The 18767-nt window shown below is 45.1% G+C and overlaps 1 protein-coding gene across 8 annotated transcripts in view; it reads right to left on the reverse strand.

Moving 5' to 3' along the window:
• TSPAN18 (tetraspanin 18) overlaps positions 1-18767 on the reverse strand; it is a 132353-nt gene that overhangs the window by 25501 nt on the left and 88085 nt on the right. For 7 of the 8 annotated variants that reach the window (XM_030030406.1, XM_030030373.2, XM_030030385.2 and 4 more), the window contains one exon: positions 1353-1442. The gene's annotated coding sequence lies outside the window, so the exon portion shown is untranslated. Of the gene's footprint in view, positions 1-1352; positions 1443-16499; positions 16520-18767 lie in introns of those variants that run through there. The other variant, XM_030030435.1, reaches the window with a different exon arrangement.

The raw sequence follows: 18767 nt of genomic DNA on the forward strand, positions 1-18767 counted from the left end.
TCCGACTTCGAAGCTAGAGAAGGTTGCTCAGGATCACATTAGTTAAGTTTTGAATATCTCCAAGGACTGAGATTCCCCAGTCTCCCTGGGCACCTCTTCCAACGTTTGGCCACCCTCCTTGTGAAAAGATTTTTCAAAACAGCTGTCCAAGGAGTGTCCAAGTTACCTTGTGGTAAAAGGAACAAGAGCATCGCTTGGATGTGCCAGTCTATCAGAACTCTCAGGAGCACCTTATCTTCACCAGTCTCAGTCCTTGCACCTCCCATATGACACCACTCCGTCCCTTTACTGCAAACAAGTGTGCGAACCATCTTCCTTGCCTACCGTTCCAACCGTGTAATCCCCATCCCTAACATACCTCTGCAGACTATTCATATTTCACTACATAAAATTCAAACATTGTGCACTTGCCTGATGGCTCATCACAGTCTCCCCATCTCGAATAACTGAAAGAAATCACAGAATAACCAAGATTGGAGGAGACGTCTAGAGGTCACCTTGTCCAACTCTCATGCAAACCACTTTTTCAGTCCCTTCTCTTCTATCCCATTGTCCATGTATCTTTTCACATAAACATCTTTGCCGTCAACGTGCGTGAAGACCTTGTCCACCGAACTGATCCATTGCTTCCTTTAAACCTAAGAACCGGTTCTGCAGTACCTCCTACAAAATATTAGCCGACAGCTTGAGGAGCAAATGGTGCTAACTCACACCTACTTTCATATTCATGCACAAGGCAACCAAGTAAAAGCAGAAGACATATCTGAAGCTCTCCAGAACCACTGCCAGACAGCCTTTAAAGGAATTGGCAAACGTGGACCAGATTCTCTTCCAAGTCAATGCATCAATTTCTAGAGGCTGTCCCAGCTGAGATGTCACTAGAAATGTCCCTGAAGCTCTAAGGTGGACCGCCACAGCCTGGCATTTCTCCATTACATCCCCTCCCCAGCAACACGGCAGCAGGTAAGGAAACTTGGCTCAGCGTGCTCGCCTTCCTTCACGGAGTACCCCTTTCCCAAGAGGATTTCTGTGTTCACGCTCTGCAAGCAGTATCCAACTCCTTTAAACCAAAGCGGAGGGGTCTGCTAAGAGAACATATCTAACAGGTGGTGCCTTCCAGAAAACCCTCTTAGAGTATTATTTCCACACAGTCTGCTCCTCTAGGTAGAACAGAGATGGGGGCAGTTTATAATTAGGAGACCGAAGGGGGACGACTTGCTGCAGCACACCTCGCAGGTGATATGAGGGCAGATGAGCTGTGTATTTCTTACCCCCCTTCTGCACACAATAACTACACCTAACCAGCCTTGACAGAGATACAGAGAAAGCATCTGGCATGCTCAGAGGCTCACCTTCTCAAATCTTGGGACTTGAAGCACGGTGTCTATTCTAGTCTTTAATTGTCTGTGTGTCCCATATATCTCCTTCCAGTCAAGCTTGTCCTGTAAGAGAAAAATATGCAATTACTGCCGAAGTCAATAAAATGCAATCATGTTAAATACACAATTTATTAAAAGACACCATCCTGATGAATATGCTCAGTCTAATTGCCACCTTAATTTAGTGTACATTAGCACTAATGAAGAGCTTTTAATACCCAGCGAGGGATCCAGTTCCTCAGAATCTCTTTAACAACCTTTGGGGTGTTTTAAACGCCCACAGACCACATGTAAATCTATAGTCCCATTACACATGCACCTCATACCACAACAGGACTAGATTAATATCAGCTGCACCTTCGATATTTTATAGGAGGTTTAGACAAACTTTAATCTGCTGTGACTTTCCAGCCCATTTACCGGGAAAATGGAAAAGGCAGAGGAAGGGAGATGGAATGCATCTTTGGGAAGCCCAGCCCAGCCATTAGGAGCAACAGCCTGAAACGCCGGGCGCTATCCTTCGTTCTTCCAGCCAGCTCTCACGCCAGGTTGAGCAAACTATTTCCTCTCCCTCCGCCTCGCTGTCACTGCCTGGGAAGCAGCAACGGAGAGGAACGGCGGAGCCACGGCACTGCCTGCCCAAAGGCGTTCGATAAACCGGTGCAGGCAGATGGACCCGGGTGCAGACCGCCACCGCCCACGAGCTAATGGCTACGATTTTCTCCGTAAATGTCGATTTCTGCCTGCGCAATGCTAATGACAGTCTTTGGCTAGGCAAAGGTGAGGTGGGACTACAAACGAACGTGCAAAGCGTGCTTGTTTGACTCTTGCTTTCTCAGGGCCCCCTCTCCCAGGTTGGGTTTTTTCCACCCATCCGACACTGCAGGGTCTGTGGGGAAGCGGCAGCCTTTAACTATTCAAACAGCGCCCCGTGCCATAAGGGTGCAATATTCACATAGGGTTGCTTGACACTAACTCACTCGTCCTTTGCAAATCGTTTTGGAATACTCACAGCTCTGCTGAAGCCAGCGCTTCCCTATGAGGGATCAGATAAGTCACCTGGGTCTGTCCCTGCTCTCTCACTGCCAGCATTTCATCGTGATTTCTGGAGGGGGTGCATTTAACATCTGTTTCCCACAAACATTTGTGAACGTGCCTTTGAAAATTGCCTCCCATTAAGAGTTCTGTGAGTAAAAGTCTATCATTTGTTGTTGGCAGGAAGCGAACAAAGAGTTTCAAGGTGGCTGAAACTATTATAATATAAAACATATAATGAATATTCATAGACTTTTTGTTTTGCATTAATCCCTCACATTAAATGTCCTTCCTCTGTCACTGTGGACCTACATCTCCGAATGACAAGCAAGGACGGCTTCCCTTTTGAAATCTGGAGGGTACAAACATCTATAACCAATCGATCCATCTCCGCTGCACAGTTCTGAAGGCATCTGCCGAGCAGCGGCTGAACCGCCCCACTTTACAACGCTGTGTAAGAAGGCTGCCCCGGATCAGCGCAGCTTTACCACCCGTGTGGAAGTTCAGAGGATGCTACGTGACCAGGTGGCCGCAGAAGGCGCAGGGACCACCGGCGAGGAGCTCGGAGAGTCTACGGCTGGGACAAGAGCCAGCGTCACTGCCCCATAGTAGAGAGACCCTTTCCGACAGAGCCCAGCGCGCACCCTTACCTTTTTCTCTTTTTCTTTCGTCTATGGGGACGCTTCACCCTGCGTTTCGCACATGCAGTTGAGAGACAATTTCTTGAGTTGGCCTGCCCTGTGATGCCGCTATCCTGGGATAGCTGTTGCCAGGAGAAGACGGTTCTAACTTTAAAGCAGAGATGACACTGTGCTATATAAACCTATCATTAGGAAAGTAACCAGAATGATAGGATTCCTGCTCCTACTGTGTGTGCATATAATTACATCCCCACGAGCCCTCAAAGGTCTGCGTGGGAGAGGAATTTTATTTTTTTTATTCCTCTTAAGTCACAACATTTTAAAGAAATTACAGCACCACAGAGAGAAAGAGCTTAAATGCTTCAGTAGGTACCAGCAGGTGCTGCGTCAGAAGGGATGAAAGAGCGTGTTTGGTGCCAAACAACAGCAATACTCCATCTTACTCTACGGCCCTAAAGGGGAGGAAGTCCCTGCCAAACAGACTCTCTTTGGTTAATAGCTACGATTTTGTCATTAGGGAGAATTGCAGAAAGTGCAAAACCCCCATGCCTAATTGTGACTCGAGCAAGCCGATGCCTTTAATTACAGTCGCTGGGGAAACAGTGGAAGCCGGAGTCACGGCCGTGGCCAAGCCTCCTTCCTCGGGGCCGCCTCGGCAGCTGCGTTTGGCACGTCGTCCCGCCGCCTCGCTCATCTCCCAGCCGCCGCACCGGGTCCTGCCGAGCACCGGGTCCTGCCGAGCACGGGCTTCTCTTCGCTTTCGCTGCTTTTAGAGCGGCTCTTGGTCAGGAGCGAGCTTTGACGGAGGAAAAGCGGCTAAACTTCATGACGCCTGCGGGTCTCGTGCAGCAAGAAAGACAGATGGAGAGCCAGAGCAAAGAGGGAGGGGGCAAAAAGGGGCCGGTATACTCAACAGCGAAACAAGAAATGAATGGAGAGCGCAAGATGGAGGAGCAAGGACTGTTTTGGGGAGAAATCCAGTCTCCTGCACGTTAACTAGTGCAGGAAGGCCACCAGGTGAACGGCTTACAGGTGTCCTGCTTCACAAGTGCCTCTAGCTCCTTCCAGTCCCCTTTGCTCACCACATTTGCAGGATCTAGAGAAACCCAAACACGCGCCAGCCCATACGTTCAGCCAAAGGAGAAGCTGAAGAAGACAGAAGACATGTCCTGCTGGATCTCTGCAACGGGTCAGTGCTTTTATGGTGAAGCGTGAGGAGAAACGTCTTTGTGGAAGCAGGATCAGAATAGTATCATTCCCTTGCAATGGCTTCAGAAAAAAGGAAAACATTTGCTGCTCCTGAACTGGAGCTTGGCACAAGCTGTCAGCCCCATGCATTATGCTGTAACTATTGCTCCTACATAAATAACTAATTGCATTGGAATTTCATAGTGCTTGCATAGCGGAGTCATTGCTGTGACACGACTACATTACTGCATGTAAATCCAATTAGATTCCAAAGTGCAGTGTAACTATAATCGGCCCCCGTGGAGCAGCGACAAGGGGACCTGCACAAGGCCATGCAACTAGATACTAAATTACAGTCAATCTACCTCCTCTTTAGTTGCATTAAAATGCTAATGTCACTGTAATATGGGCCCATTTACCAGCGATGACTGCCTTGCCTCGCAACACCGGAGTGAATGAGGTCGTTACACTGCCTGAGAGCATTTAATTCCTCAGTACAGTCGAGTGAGCAAAGCCCTTAGGGGTATCTTGTACCTTAGAACAATAACCCGATTGGCTTTTATAACACTAAAATCGTATGAGGCTTGGGATGGTGTTCAAATGAATCTGAGCTGCTGCTAAAAGTATCCTAAGTTTCCTACCCAAGCAGAGCGTTCAGGACAACAGGGCCACATCCCACCCCGACTCTTGCCTGTCTGCTTTTAACGAAGACGCATTTCTGCCACAAAAAGACTGTGCGTAAGAGCACATCGGTCACACACAGGAGGAAAAAGAGGGCTGGACTGAATCTCTTAAAGCTTCACATAAATAACACCGGCTTTTCAACAAAACCAATACAACAACACTTACCGTCTGTGTTTTATATTTGCAACTTTGCACAATGTGTGCACAGAATACGTGAAATCATATGGAGGTAAAATCTCCCACCCATGCACAGACATTCAGAACAGAAATTCAGACGTCCCAGAGCAGAATCTATTCTCCTAAATGTTGTAACGTTTGGAAAAGCGCTACGGCACGTGTTTGAAGTGCCGATATAGCATCAGGCCACAAACCACTCCATTTCAACTAGTACAAATGCGCATACAGCACTGCTGGAAACACGAACAGCTCACTTCGGCCCCTTCCCAAGCAAAGTTCAATAGGTAATCATGTCTGGCTCTTTCATACAGCTTTTCACACACAGCCATCAGCCATCTCAGGAAAGAAGGTACTGCATCCAGAACCAACGCATCTGATAGACTGCAACTCTTTTAAGTTCTGTTCCTCAAAAAAAAGTCCTCAGATAGCTCACAGGTGTATTTCCCCTTGTATTAACCACAGTACAATGAAACCATATGGTATTGATTGTCTGTCTGTCTAAACAGATGACCCAAAGATTATATGCACTGATAATATAACACTATTAATTCTGTTTAGCAATTAAGAAAACCAAGGCTAAAGGGGAAATGGATGTTTTAGATCTCCTGACCCTCAGTGCAGCCCTCTGTTTACCAGTCTGTGCTGAGACCAGTCCCAAAGCCATGAAAAAGTTCATTACTTCTGGCTGACAAGTTACACTCTTTGACAGGCATCTCTGTCCCAGAGAGAAGCCTATTTAGAATACCAACAGGGAGGCAGCTAATTTTGGCCTCCTATGTCTGAAAATACTTCCCTTCAGGATGGAATAGATGTCACCCTCTCGAGTGGATCTTGGAGTTGCATCATAAGCCAAGTGACATTACCCACTGCCATGTCAGACAGTGTTGAGTGTTGAAACACTCCATATGCTTGCGCAGCATTCCAGACGCTTAGGGCGTTTAACATAAAGTGTAAATGCCTAACACTTTTTCCCTTAGCCTGACACATCTCACCTTTACAACAACCAACTCCTCCGTGCTCTTTTCCATTCTCTTTTTCTACAGCCTTGCTTTGTTTGCAGCAAATGCCTCAGGAGTTTGTGGCATTCATGATTGTTTTGAAAGAGGCAGGAATACATCTCAGAAATGCTGGGCAGTTGCTGTGGCAACCTTATCCTCCTCAGACCACGATTTCCAATATTTTAAGAAGTTTCCTGATACTTTGCAGGCTTCAGGGAAACAATACAGAGGAGGAAAGTGATTGATTTTAAAGTAAGGAAGCAATCAAAATGGATTACTATGAGCCACAGGGCCTTGTCCTATCAAAAAGATGATGATGATCGCTCCTTAGCAAGAAAAAGCAGCCCCAGACAGGCAGGGGCACGGGCAAGGGAATTTGAAACCCCTGCTTTTATCATCTGTTTTAATGCAGAAGGGAACTGCAGATCAGTAGGTTAACTTCTTTTTTGTTGTTGTTGTTCTCGGTGCTTTTTCATAAGGAGGAGGTGGGGCAAAAGAAACCCACTCTTTAACACCATTCAATTGGGGGACTAATAATCTTAATTGCTTTTAAGAAATCCCAAAGAGAACTTTGAATGCATTAACTATTTTACAAAATGAAAAATAAACTCTCTTTGATCAAGGTAAGTGCCTACACAGATGCAAAACCAAAACAGCCAGTTTAGTCAGGTTTAATCAGTTTAGAAAAGCAAAGATTAGGAAAAACACCCTGTAAGAAAAGCAGATCTTAAATGAGGGATCTCAATAATACTAAATAAACCAGAAAATAGTATTGCTAGAAATCTGAGAAGTGGCATTATTTATCTGATTCTGGTCATCTTTTAAATGTTATTAACAAGAAGAATAATGCATCCTGAAGTGCCATGGATTCTAAACACAACAGGAAATTCTTTATCCCACAGAGCTCACAATTCAGATTGATTTATTTACCTAGAAAACAAATTTCATGAAAACATTTCACAAGCTATAGGTGTTGTACGTCCAGGAAAACGTGAATGCAACAGAGGCCATGAGAAACGACCTAGGGAAGAGAGGCAGACGTGAAGTCCAAGTTACCCTGCTTACAGCCAAACTGGTACATATGCCGAATATTCCATGTGCAAACCTAAACTGAGTTTCACTGTAATCAGCACCTTTAACTTACTCTAAGACTTAAAAGTTCAGCTAATGTGGTGCGAAAGGTAAATGTGACTGGTCTCAAGCACACCTGTCCCGACTAAGGTATGAACACCAACCATCCAACGTCTTTTGCTACAGATATTTCTGTTTTCTGATTAAGAAAGACTAAGAAGGAGAAGGAGCAGAGAGAGAACCATGGCTAGAGCCCGCAATACAGCTTCAGATGTTCTGCAAGAAAATAAACGAGAGTTAATAAATCCCATAATCTTGGCATACATGTTTCTAAATGTTCTCTCTTCCTTCAAAAGATGTATAATCTAAGCGCTCCAGCAACGATCAGGTTCCAGGCAGACAAAAGACCCTCAGCACAATTCATACGTAGATGACAGGAGTAGAGGGACTAAGTGAGATACGAGCCAAGACTCACAAGCTGGCTCCCAGCTGCTTTTGCTTTCCCAATGGATAACAGATACTGCATCAAGACACACAATGTCATACTAGCGAATTTGCTGCTTTCTTAACACCTCGTTTTTCTCTCCGTCTGAACTTATTTTGAAAGCACACAGTTCACTGTTCCCCTTCTCCTTTCTCTTTTGTCCTTACTCAGGGCAAAGGAAGCATGAAAGACGGCATGGCTGGTTATTGTTAATGCATCTGAAAGTGCAGACATTAAAAAGGGGGTTATTCTGGAACGTGCCACAGTTTTCCTTGCTATTCGCACAGGCAGCTAATGATCACCCTAATAGCTTCTCTCTGAAGTCATAATAAGCTTACAAATGAACCCATTCAGCACATATTAAAAAGCAAGGGATGCTCCTTTGATTATAGCCTTTATGGAAATCTCCGAGGATTTGTTTTGCTGCCGCACAGTCGCAATTAGGACACGCTGCTGCTGGGAGCCGACTCAGCTGCCGGAGCGGTGGGATTTGGGGATACCTCCCAGCGCCATGGCAACACATCCACCTCTCCCAGCATCCATCGGTCACCGGGAGCCCGGCCGCCGTCGGGGCCAGGCGAGCACGCTTCAGGTCTTCCAGGAATTAAGCGGTCCCGCTCCGAGCACGGCGTGGGCTCGCGCAGCCTCCAGGCACCTCTCCGTGCCTGCTCAGGGGGCTCTTGGCGTTGGAGGCATCCATTTCCCACTGCAGGAAAACGAGGCGTTAAGGGGTACGTACATTGGAGAGTCTTGAGGAGGCCGTAGCTTTGGTCTTCTGAGGGGAGAATATTGGGAAACTCGTTTCCTTCGCCACCTGTAACATTTCCTGTACAATAACCTCATCCTTCCACAGGTGGGGAGGGGGAACCAAGTAACCCGATGGACATCTCCTTACCACTTAACTGCTCAGAGGTTGATCCCACTCAGGGATTAGCCTGACAGACTTTAAACCTCTTCAGAGGAGAAAGGAAAAAAAAACAAAAACAAAACCAAAAAAACCCGGAATTTTTAAGGACATAAAAACCTAGCAAAATCTAGTCTTCATTAAGGTTTGAATCTGGGTCAAATATTTCATGTTAGCGAAAAGTTAAAAGAGCATACCTTTTTTTCCCTTAACATCATGAACAATATATACGCTTTCCCAAAATATCCTCATTGCCTAAGCACAGTGCAGCTACAGCGGTCTTAAGTGGAGAGACTTGGGAGCAATTCGTTTTGGCATACAAAGACAGCAGCTTACGTGCTGTTGACACGGATGCACAGGCTTTCAGATAGCCTCCGTGGGGTGACTTTTACCCACAAAAAGTATAACATCTCCTCTTCGAAAGCTAGCACTCTAAACAAACTGCTCCTGCTTTGCCTGAAAGACAAGACCTTTGTATGGAACAGATATTTTCTATATCTCCGGGAGACTGGCTGGGGTTAAAGCAGGTCAAACCGTGTAATACAGATAGCTTTGTGTCGATACTACCCATGGTGCCTATTAGGAAGGCCATAATTATGAGAAACCATTTCTCAGCAAGGTTATTTAATACAGTTCGAAAGTCTCCCCAGGCAGGCTTTGTTTCAAGGTTTGTGAGCTTTGGGGGGAAAGGGGGGGGATTGTATCTCTTGTTGTGAAGTGGTTCAGGGCCAGCATGTTTTTAGCTCTATTGTAATCTAAATCACACATAACGGCAGCAGTGGAAACTTCACTACCAGCATCCCTTGCAAGCAGACTGGGAATAGCCTGGGGCAAAACCTGAAGCACCATCAATCATACACATACGTAAGAATTGGCATGCACTGACAGAGTATCATAAGAACTTTTTCAAAATTGAAACAGCAAATTTAACCATGGAAATACTCCTGGTGCTAGTGAATTTTCTTTTACTCATCAGTCTTCACTGATATTATACCTGCTAGAAGTCAGGAGTTAGAAACTGATGACATAAAACTTCTCCTAATTCAACTCAGGGGAGCTGAATAATTCCAAATGTACCAGTGAATGACAAAGGCATGATCCGAAACACCAACCGTAAGGCAGCTCGCATGGCCTTAAAATGGTACAAAAACCAATTTGGAGCTGGGCTGCTGAATGTCTTGCTCTTCACACACAAAAGAAGCAAGAACACAGTCGGACCCGATCCGGCAATTCCTATTCTTACAAAGTCTAGGCAACCTTTTTAGAGAGGACAACAAACAACATATTGATAAAACCAGATCTCCTGCGAGGGACAGGATTCCACAGGCTAACCTCCACTTCAGTCAGGACCGGGCTGAATTCTGACTCCAAAATCACCCCAGTTTTCAGTGGCTAAAGTTCACTATACCCCCCACCTTTGCTATGTCTCTTTTCTTGATCAGCATGAAATTTGAAAGCAACGTTGCCTTTCAGCTAAAAAAAAACCCACATATTTTTTTTAAAGTATCAAAACCAAGTTTGCAGCGCAAATAGCCAAAGCAGCCCAGGTTTAGGCTGAGACACGTAAGGAACAACAGGATGTTCAAGCAATTCCCAGCATGGAGAGACAGTCCCTTTGGGGCATTCCCCCAGTTAGGCTGCAGAGCTGCTCTGAGCTCTGCATCAAAGGCAAGAAAAGTTGTCCTGAGTGACACAGCATTTAACAGCCTCTTCTCCCATCACCGCTGTAAGCATGGGGAGAAGCAGCTTTCTGAAAATATTGTGGAATCTAGCTGTGCAAACACATTTGACGATAAATTATATGGCAAATTTCAAAATAAGCTTTGTGGTCACCATTCTGCATGTCTGATGATACACAAAGCACCTTGCATCAGAACATGAACGCCACTTAGGCCTTAGATTGCTTTCCACATTACAGTCCGAAAGCCCTTTATGAAGCTCAGTGTCCTTTATAAAGCTGACGTGGCTTTGCTCCTGGATACCCAGCAAGTGTCCTGGGCAGCTTCTGTGGTCCCCTGTCTACTGCTCACACCACACTTTATAGCTCCGGTTCTGCTAACATCTCTCACAGAAACTCACAGACTCTGGCAAGTCGTTTCAAGTTGGTGCTCCCTCCCTCCGCCCCGGTATTTAATATAATTAACACCACCACTTATCTGCCACCCATGGAGTGTGAGTGACTTAATTCAGTGTCCTATAAGACTGCCAGGCTGCCTGTACTGAAAGCAGTAGAGAAAAAAAGTGCCCAGAAAGACAGTATTCAAAATACAGTCATTTTTAGATCAAAACAAGCATTTTGAGTGAACGCTAGCATTACTTAAAAACGTTCAGGTACAAAACCCCAGACGGGGTCCTTCATATGAACCGCACAGCTCTGAGCTCATGACAACCGGACAGAAAAAGATCAGATGGCTTATACTCCACCTTTGCCACGTTCCCCACAAGGGTGTGCTCAAAACTGCAAACTATCCATCTAGAGCTGATGTCTCCAAAAATGCTCTCCTGCCCCCCTCACACAGACGCTCCCTCCAAGTTTCCTCTGTGGGTTCACTCTGTCACCTCTTCACTAGGAGAATCCCAAGTCAGCGATCTATTGATAGGAAGAGAGACACAGCAAAGAATTTCGTCTTGAAAGCAGACGTTGCCAGCGCCCCAGGGCTCCCAGACAACACGGAGGTCGCACGACAGCCGTTTGTGTGTTGGAGGGAAAGGGCATTCTCGTTAGGAGCTGAGAGCTATTGCCAACCCAACGTATTTTGAAACTTCACCTTCTGTTTGGAGCCACTGTCGTCTTACTCTTGCACCAGCTCTGTTCCCAGCACCTAGACGGTGGCTAAGGAAAGGTCCAGCACAGGATTTTCAGAGGTGAAGGGCAAAAGCAACCTGGTGATTGCCAGAAGACCTGAAAACACACCTTCCCCTCACTCATGGCTTGAATCTTCCCTTCAGCCTCTGCACACTGGAGGGACACACAAGCTTCTCAGTGACATCAAGGGGAGATGGCTGTTGGTTGCTTCACGTAACCCTCGTGGGTACACAGGGCCATATGTACGCCAGATGGCACGGACCTGTTACACTTCATCCCATGCCAGCAGCAAGGGTGACCTCCACACCACCCTGCCCACTGTTCCCATTGACAACAGTGCGAACTAGCTCTTCCAGGAGGTCAGCAGAGGCACAAGAGTCTTCAGGGCGTTTGGGATCAAGGATCAGGATCCTGGCTGCTAATAAATTCTGGGGGGGGGGGGGGGGGGATGTAGGAGTGCTTTTAGAAAATGCAGGGTTTACAGCAGCTCCCTCAAAAGTAGCTCAGGAACAGAAGTTTTCCAGTCAGCCCAGGCTTGATCAGGAGTTTGAGGCGGGCACTTCCAATTAGCTGATATACAAAATGGAAAAGCTGCAGCGCAAAACTTCCCTCAACAAGGGACCGCCTATTTGCAGCCCTTGGAGAACAGGTTTGTTCTTGCATCTTTTGGATGAGGCGTATTAATCCGGACACAGGGTGCACTCGTGTAAATTGGCCTTCCAATATTTCTGTTTCTGTTTATTGACACCAGCCTCTTTCTGCTCAGGGCCAGTGTTTAGCCTCCATCCTTTCAAGCTGTGCACCCAGGTGCCCTAGAGGTGAGTACAGCTTGACCCTGATGAGATGGAAGACAAGGCACAGGAGACGCACAGAGAAATGAGAGAGGCGGGAGATGTGCTTAGGGACCTGTTGTTTCCTCTTCTGAGCCTGCACGCTCCCTATGGGCCAAGCAGAAAGCAGGTGACGATGCTGGCCCACCCCGAAAAACCCCGCGGAACAGCTTTGATTCGGTTTGTCCTTTGCCGGTTTTGCCATCTAAATGCTGCTACTCAGTGGAGCTGGGCACATCTAATGAAGAGAGCCAAGTTTCCCTCTTCCAGCCCCTTCAGCCCCAGAAAGGTGAGCGCACCGAGACGTGCAGGCTTCCCCGGAGTTTGGTAAAATGAGCACAGGCTCACCTTGCCCTGACTGACCGAACCACCGCTACCCCCAAGAAGAGGTTTGCTGGTATTTCTCTTCCTCACCAATTCCACTGCTTCAAATTTTGATTGAGAGGCTGTATTTTTATCTTTTATTTCCTAACTTCCCCTCTCTTCTGCAACGCACTGTCTTGACACTGTTATCTGCACCATATATCGTATACCGTATTCATCTTTTTTGTCATCTGGTTTTTGCACACGAGTTGTCATTTAGCAAATCTGATTTTGCTCAGAAGCATCCAATCTGTGAGTCAAAAGGAATAAATGAAAGAATAAAAGTGGACACCAAGCAAGCCCCCATTGAAACACTTTACATATCCCGTATGAAATACCAGCTCCCGAAATTCATTTTTTTGGTGAGATGACATCTTCTCATATAATACATTATCTTTCCATTATCCCAGGGCGAAACAGCTCAGGTTTCTCAGCTAATACTTACCTGCTGCTTTCCCTGCTGTCCTGGGAAGATTACAAATGAATTAGGTGACTCCAAAGCATTTTGGGGTAATAGCCAGGATATCCTTCTGGTAAAGAAGGCACGTCAGAGGTGACCAGATAACTACAGAATCTATCAGTACCGAGCGGGGGGATTCATGTCTGTAAATCCATGTAATACTACTAAGCCTATACCAAACACCCAGAATAACTACTTTCTCGCTACTTAAATCTCTACTATTGGCTCAGTGATTCTGAAATTAGCCCCTTCAACGGGACTACTGTTTGGTCTAGAGATTAAAAAAAAAGAAATCCATCTTAGGACAGAATATTTTTTTAGTGTCAGATCTCATTCGGCCATTTAACAGGAAAAAATGAGTACTACACTGGTGGATATGGTATCAGCAATTAAGCTACAAAACAACCTGATTTTAATTAAGGCATCGACGTGCAAGGGTTTGGCTGAAGATTTTGATTATCTGCTTCAAGAAATATGATACATTTATATGAGTCATAAGCAAGATAGGGAGGAATTTACTTCACACATCCTCTGTTTATTGTAAGGGCAGAAAATGCAGGATTTAGTTCATGAAGGCAGCTTTAAGTTACCACCTGTGGTTATTACCTTAGCTTTGCTTGGAGACCTCCATTTTATAGCCTAGCTGTAGCGGCTTATAAAAACAAGGGAATTCGCCTGGGGCAAAGGGTGCTTAACCTTGGTGGGTTTGACAATATCTTCGCTCAGACTGCGTTTCATTTTCCTAACCACACAACTAGACCACGGGCTCATCAGAGAGGCAGCTTCTGCTCCAAGCGAGGCCACATTTTTCTAGCTGAAATAAAATGACATGTCATGACTATGTTCCCTTTACAGCATCAGTTTCTTTCCTACTGTACCTGAAGGCTTAGCAAGCAATCTAATAGAAACTTTATAATGCGGGGGCTTTTCCTTTTTTAAAAATGATGTATCTATCCTTTTTGTTAACAGATCTAAATGTAGATACACCAGAAAAATTTGTTCTTTCCCATAAACTGGAGTAAGCTGTATTGCAGCAGGGGATTTTGCCACTTTCACTATGCAGGTAAGAGCTAAATTAGCAACGCTGCATAGCATAGAACAAGGTTTCTTAGCATCTGTCCACTTCAAACAATGTCCAGCAAGAGCTCTCAAACCAATACAGCTTACTCCAAATCCCAGAACAAAATACCATCAAAAGCTTTTTTGTACCACCAATTTAAATAAGGGCGCTTTAAGCTTTACACAGACATTAAAAAATACACACCCGTGAACAAAAACAAACAAAACAAAAAAAAAAAAAAAAAAAAGAAGAGGGAAAAAAGTTCATGTAGATCTGACCTGTGAAAGCATTACTTTGCATATTAAATCAAGAAAGTAGTATTAATTACAAAGCTGAACAGGTTCTGTGACCACCACAAAATAAACCAGGCACTTGTTATGACGCAATTGGAAAAACAGATAGAAACACCAAGAGAATAAACTAACAAATGGCTAAATCAAAATCTACCAACCTTCCTCCAGCTCATCCTCCAGGTAAACCCGAGCAGAGACCGACTTCCCACCCAGCCCTAGAAGTCGAGTTCTTTGCCCCATGCCCAGAGTCCCGTCGCCAGCCTGCTGCTCCGCACACGCGAATTTTAGACACCTCGGCCAGCAAAGGGCTGTCAGGCAGTTTCTGCAAACGAGACCTGAGCCAAGCGCAGATGTTCTTAGGCTTGGCATTGCTTCAGGGAAAAGGAGAAAGCCACCGCGGCTGGAAAGCTGGGGTAACGCTGCTCCCGTGGCTCCAGCCAACGAGCACCCAGGAGCTACAGATTGTAAGTCATAAGGTTGCAATGAAGCAGTATTCACAGGGACCCTGCACCGTACTTGCATAGTAATAAGAGATGATCAGATGAACAGGCAGCCCCATAACTATGTAGCAGATCATCTGGGGGGGGAAAAAAAAAAAAAAAAAAAAAAAAAAAAGCACTTTTTGCCCAATACACCATCCGAGAGCATCACGTATGTCCGTGGCAAAAGAAACGGACCACAAGGAAGCACACCCTGCCCCGAGGAGTGTGTGACAGAGCCTAAGGCAGGCTCAGGGCTCTCAGGGAGGGTTACAAGTTTCCAAGTCAGTCCTGAAAAGACACTTTTCACAAGGACACTGACCTGCTGGGCAGAGGTTAGTGGCGGGGATGTGCTGTCACACACACCGGCAGGATAATGAGACAACCTGTAAATTTTGCAGCCTCAATTCTTCAGTGACGTTGGTTTTTGAAATACTGAAGATAGCTAACGAGTGCAAGCAAGAGGAAGGTCTTTTTTGCCTTTACAGCTTCAAAAAATAGCACAGAAATAGGAACTTTACACACCTCGGATATTACATGACCTACGAAAGAGCTCAGGCCCCGAGCTCTTTATCACAAGGTCTCTGTTCAAAACAAAGCCAAGTCCTTCCAGCTCCTCTTAAGTGACTCTATTAGCATTCATTAAAAGGACAGTAAAAGGGACAGCAAATGGTTTGCTAATAAAGTCCGATTCTGAGGTGCACTATGAATAGAGGAGAGGTACCATAATTACATTAGTAAAGGTAACTGAGGTCCCTGCCACATTGTTGTTTGCTATTTAATTTAAGCAAAAATAGTGTAAGAAGGCCATGGCGGGGGGGGGGGGGGGGGGGGGAACGAGGGGAGAAAAAGAAAAAAAAGGCAGGAGAAACTGTTCTGCTTTTGCATAAGTCTGACTGCATGATTATAGGATGTTGGAGATGTCTAAGAGGGAGCTACTGAATATTTAACCTTAGAAATGGAAGCTTGGTTGTCTCTTGTCCTGTTAACATCCACACATATCTTCCATTAACACTAATTAGGGCTAACAGGGTGTTCACATAAGTATCTCCATAATTAATGTTAATAGTAGTTACAGGCAAACGTTGATGGAAGATGAAATGCCAAGTTTCTTCTCCAGGGTTAAACACTCAGCAGCCTGTCTGTCTCATTTCCATTTCCTCCTGTAACGGCTCTCTAATCAATAGCACATATCCCAGACAGTCTTACACACCAAGTCTTGCAACAAGAGACACACGCAGCCGTAAGTAACAGCACATGCTGTTATTTATACAAAATAGAAACCCAGACACACAATACCTGACAGATATTAGGCTGCTTCACTTCTGTATGCTCACAGCTGTACAGATACCACAACAACATATCAACAGCGCAGACTGACACGTCCCTTTTTCTTTCAAGATGCCCAGGCTTCATAGAGGAACATTGTTTCTATCATATATTAGGATAAGTCATTTTCAATTAACAAACCAAAAAGCAAACAAGATTATAGCAACAACCTCAATTACCCTTATTAATGCCATTATGCCACCCTTAGTTGATAGACTATATTATATTCCCAAATCAGACATTGTTAACAAACCATTAAATTTGTAAATGAGAACAGCAAAATTATCTGCCACAATCAGAACAGTAATAATAACGCACCTTCTATTGTGCTTCTGGCTCGAGCCCTGGGTTCTGCAGTAGTTCATTTAAAAGCATTAACAGACTGCTTCCAGCCAGGGGTCATTTGCTAGCACAAAGTCTCGCTCTCTGCTCTCTTATCCCATCATAAGTGGAGAATTTCCATCAAACTTGTGCAATTCTGGAGCTGAGTAGATTTATAAACTGCCTTTAGTTGGGAAAGTATTTATAAAGCCTCAGGGAACCAGAGGAGTACTCTGCTGTTTCCCTCATGAGTTGCAGATATTATTTGTAGAAACCTTACGATGCTGAAGCCTTTGCCAGGGACTTCGCAAAGGGGCAAAAAGCATCAGAAGAGGAGTGACGGGGAGAGCCCGTGCAGGCAGCCGGGCTGGGACGAAGGAGCAGGACAAAGTCCCGCCGGTGCTGGCCGTTGGAGCCAGACGAGGAGCTGCGCTTGTGGAAAATCTGACTCACGCATCTAAACCCTCCCTGTGCCCTAGTCCTAGCTGTCGCTGGTCCTCATACACTTTGGGGCAGCTCCAGCCACAAAACGCACGCGAGCGTGAGTCCCACTGAAATTAACAGATGCTTTCTCTAAAGGATGAGAAAAAAAAAAATCAATTTGTATATTTATCAACTCACCTACACTGGCCCTGTGTTACATTAAAGAATAGATGTCTGCCAGGACTCAAATCAGAACTGGACGTGTTTTGGCTTTGCTATGTGAAAACAAACTTTTTTTACTCGCTTTGTTTTCTGCCTTGGGGAATTAGTGACTCAGTCAGGACGCTGAAGGCTCAGTGGGATTTATTTTTCATCACGTTGAGGGTGGGGTTTTTTTGTCAGGCACACAGGCTTATTAATGCAGCTTCACTCAGAATAAGATTTTCAATAAACCATTTTGCCCCCCCCCCCCAATTTTTCCTCGTAAGTTTATGGGGGGAGCGTGGGGAGGTTACTGTTCGGAAAGCAAGCAGTAGGAAGCACAGAAGACATGGACCTGAGGCGTGCTGGCTGTTTGCAAAGGGGACAGGGCCAGCTATCCTTCTAAAGCACAAACCCCTTTGTCATTCCCTTCTCAGCCCCTTTTATCGAAGGGGAGGATCACGCGCAGCTCCCAGGACGGGCACTGCTTTTTTTGCGGCTCTCGGTCCCCACACCACATCCCTCCTCTTCTGGTCCCACGTTCCGCTCAGGCTCTTCTGAAGACACATCTATGCCTTGCGTTGAAGGGATCCTGGGACCCTACAACTTCGTGAAAGAAAAAGCGTCTGTAGGGGAAAAAACCTCCTCTTTCTTGGTCTGGTTTGATTTACCAGAGGTACTCTCCTGTATCCACACAGCTTTTCTCAGAGAAGGAAAACAGAATGTTCTTTCCCAGAGCTACAGGACCAGCAAAGATTTTAGCTCTAGTCAATCTGACCAAACACAGAACACTTCTTCCCAAATAATGAGCTGGGTTTTGAAAATATTTTGAATATTCATGATATACTATTTTTTACAATCACCTGAAGCAGTGGAAATACATTTAACAGCAGCAAATCACCTGAAGCAGTGGAAATATATTTAACAGCAGCAGAACCAAGAATGACCAGAACACTGTATTACCTGTTCCAACACTGGCCCCCTCTCCACCTTGCTCATATTCTTGGTGTTTAAAAACGCACAATGAAAAAGAAAATATAGTCAGTAAAAGTAACACTTGTAAAATTACATTTTAAAATCAGTGTTGTAAAGTAGCAGCTACAAAATGAGGTGAAACACTAAGCAACGAGTTGCCTAGACATTTTTATAGGAATTGGAATGAATGTCCAGTAAGTGTTTGAGGAAATCTGAGTTGATTGAAACTTCTGGCTACTCTATATTTTAACTGGATGGCTGGTGCTGCTTCAGCATCTTGCCAGCAGGCTGACAAGGATATTAAAATAGAAAGCAGGAGGGGATCAGCCAAGAACAGTGAACAGACAGTTTATAGGAGAATAGTTCATCTTTTCTTCATTATTAGTCAGCCTAGTGAGGATGTTCTCTGGTTATGCTGGATATCCAGTTAAATCTACCCAGGGCTATGCAAAACACAAATCAATATTGGCAATATAGGTAGCATAAAGAGATGGATCTTATCTGAAGGTATTTGCTTTCACTAGCTTTTTTTCTTTTTCCTCAGCACAAACAGAAACGATAGAAAAAGGTTTGAACTGCAAATTCTTTGTCAGACAGCATAGCCAGAAGCTGAAAACATGAACTCTGAGGTGTATTCTGTAACTTCTTGAAATCTCTTCATCTTTT

This window comes from Aquila chrysaetos, chromosome 2 (genome assembly GCF_900496995.4).
Source record: "Aquila chrysaetos chrysaetos chromosome 2, bAquChr1.4, whole genome shotgun sequence".
Classification (NCBI taxonomy): domain Eukaryota; kingdom Metazoa; phylum Chordata; class Aves; order Accipitriformes; family Accipitridae; genus Aquila; species Aquila chrysaetos.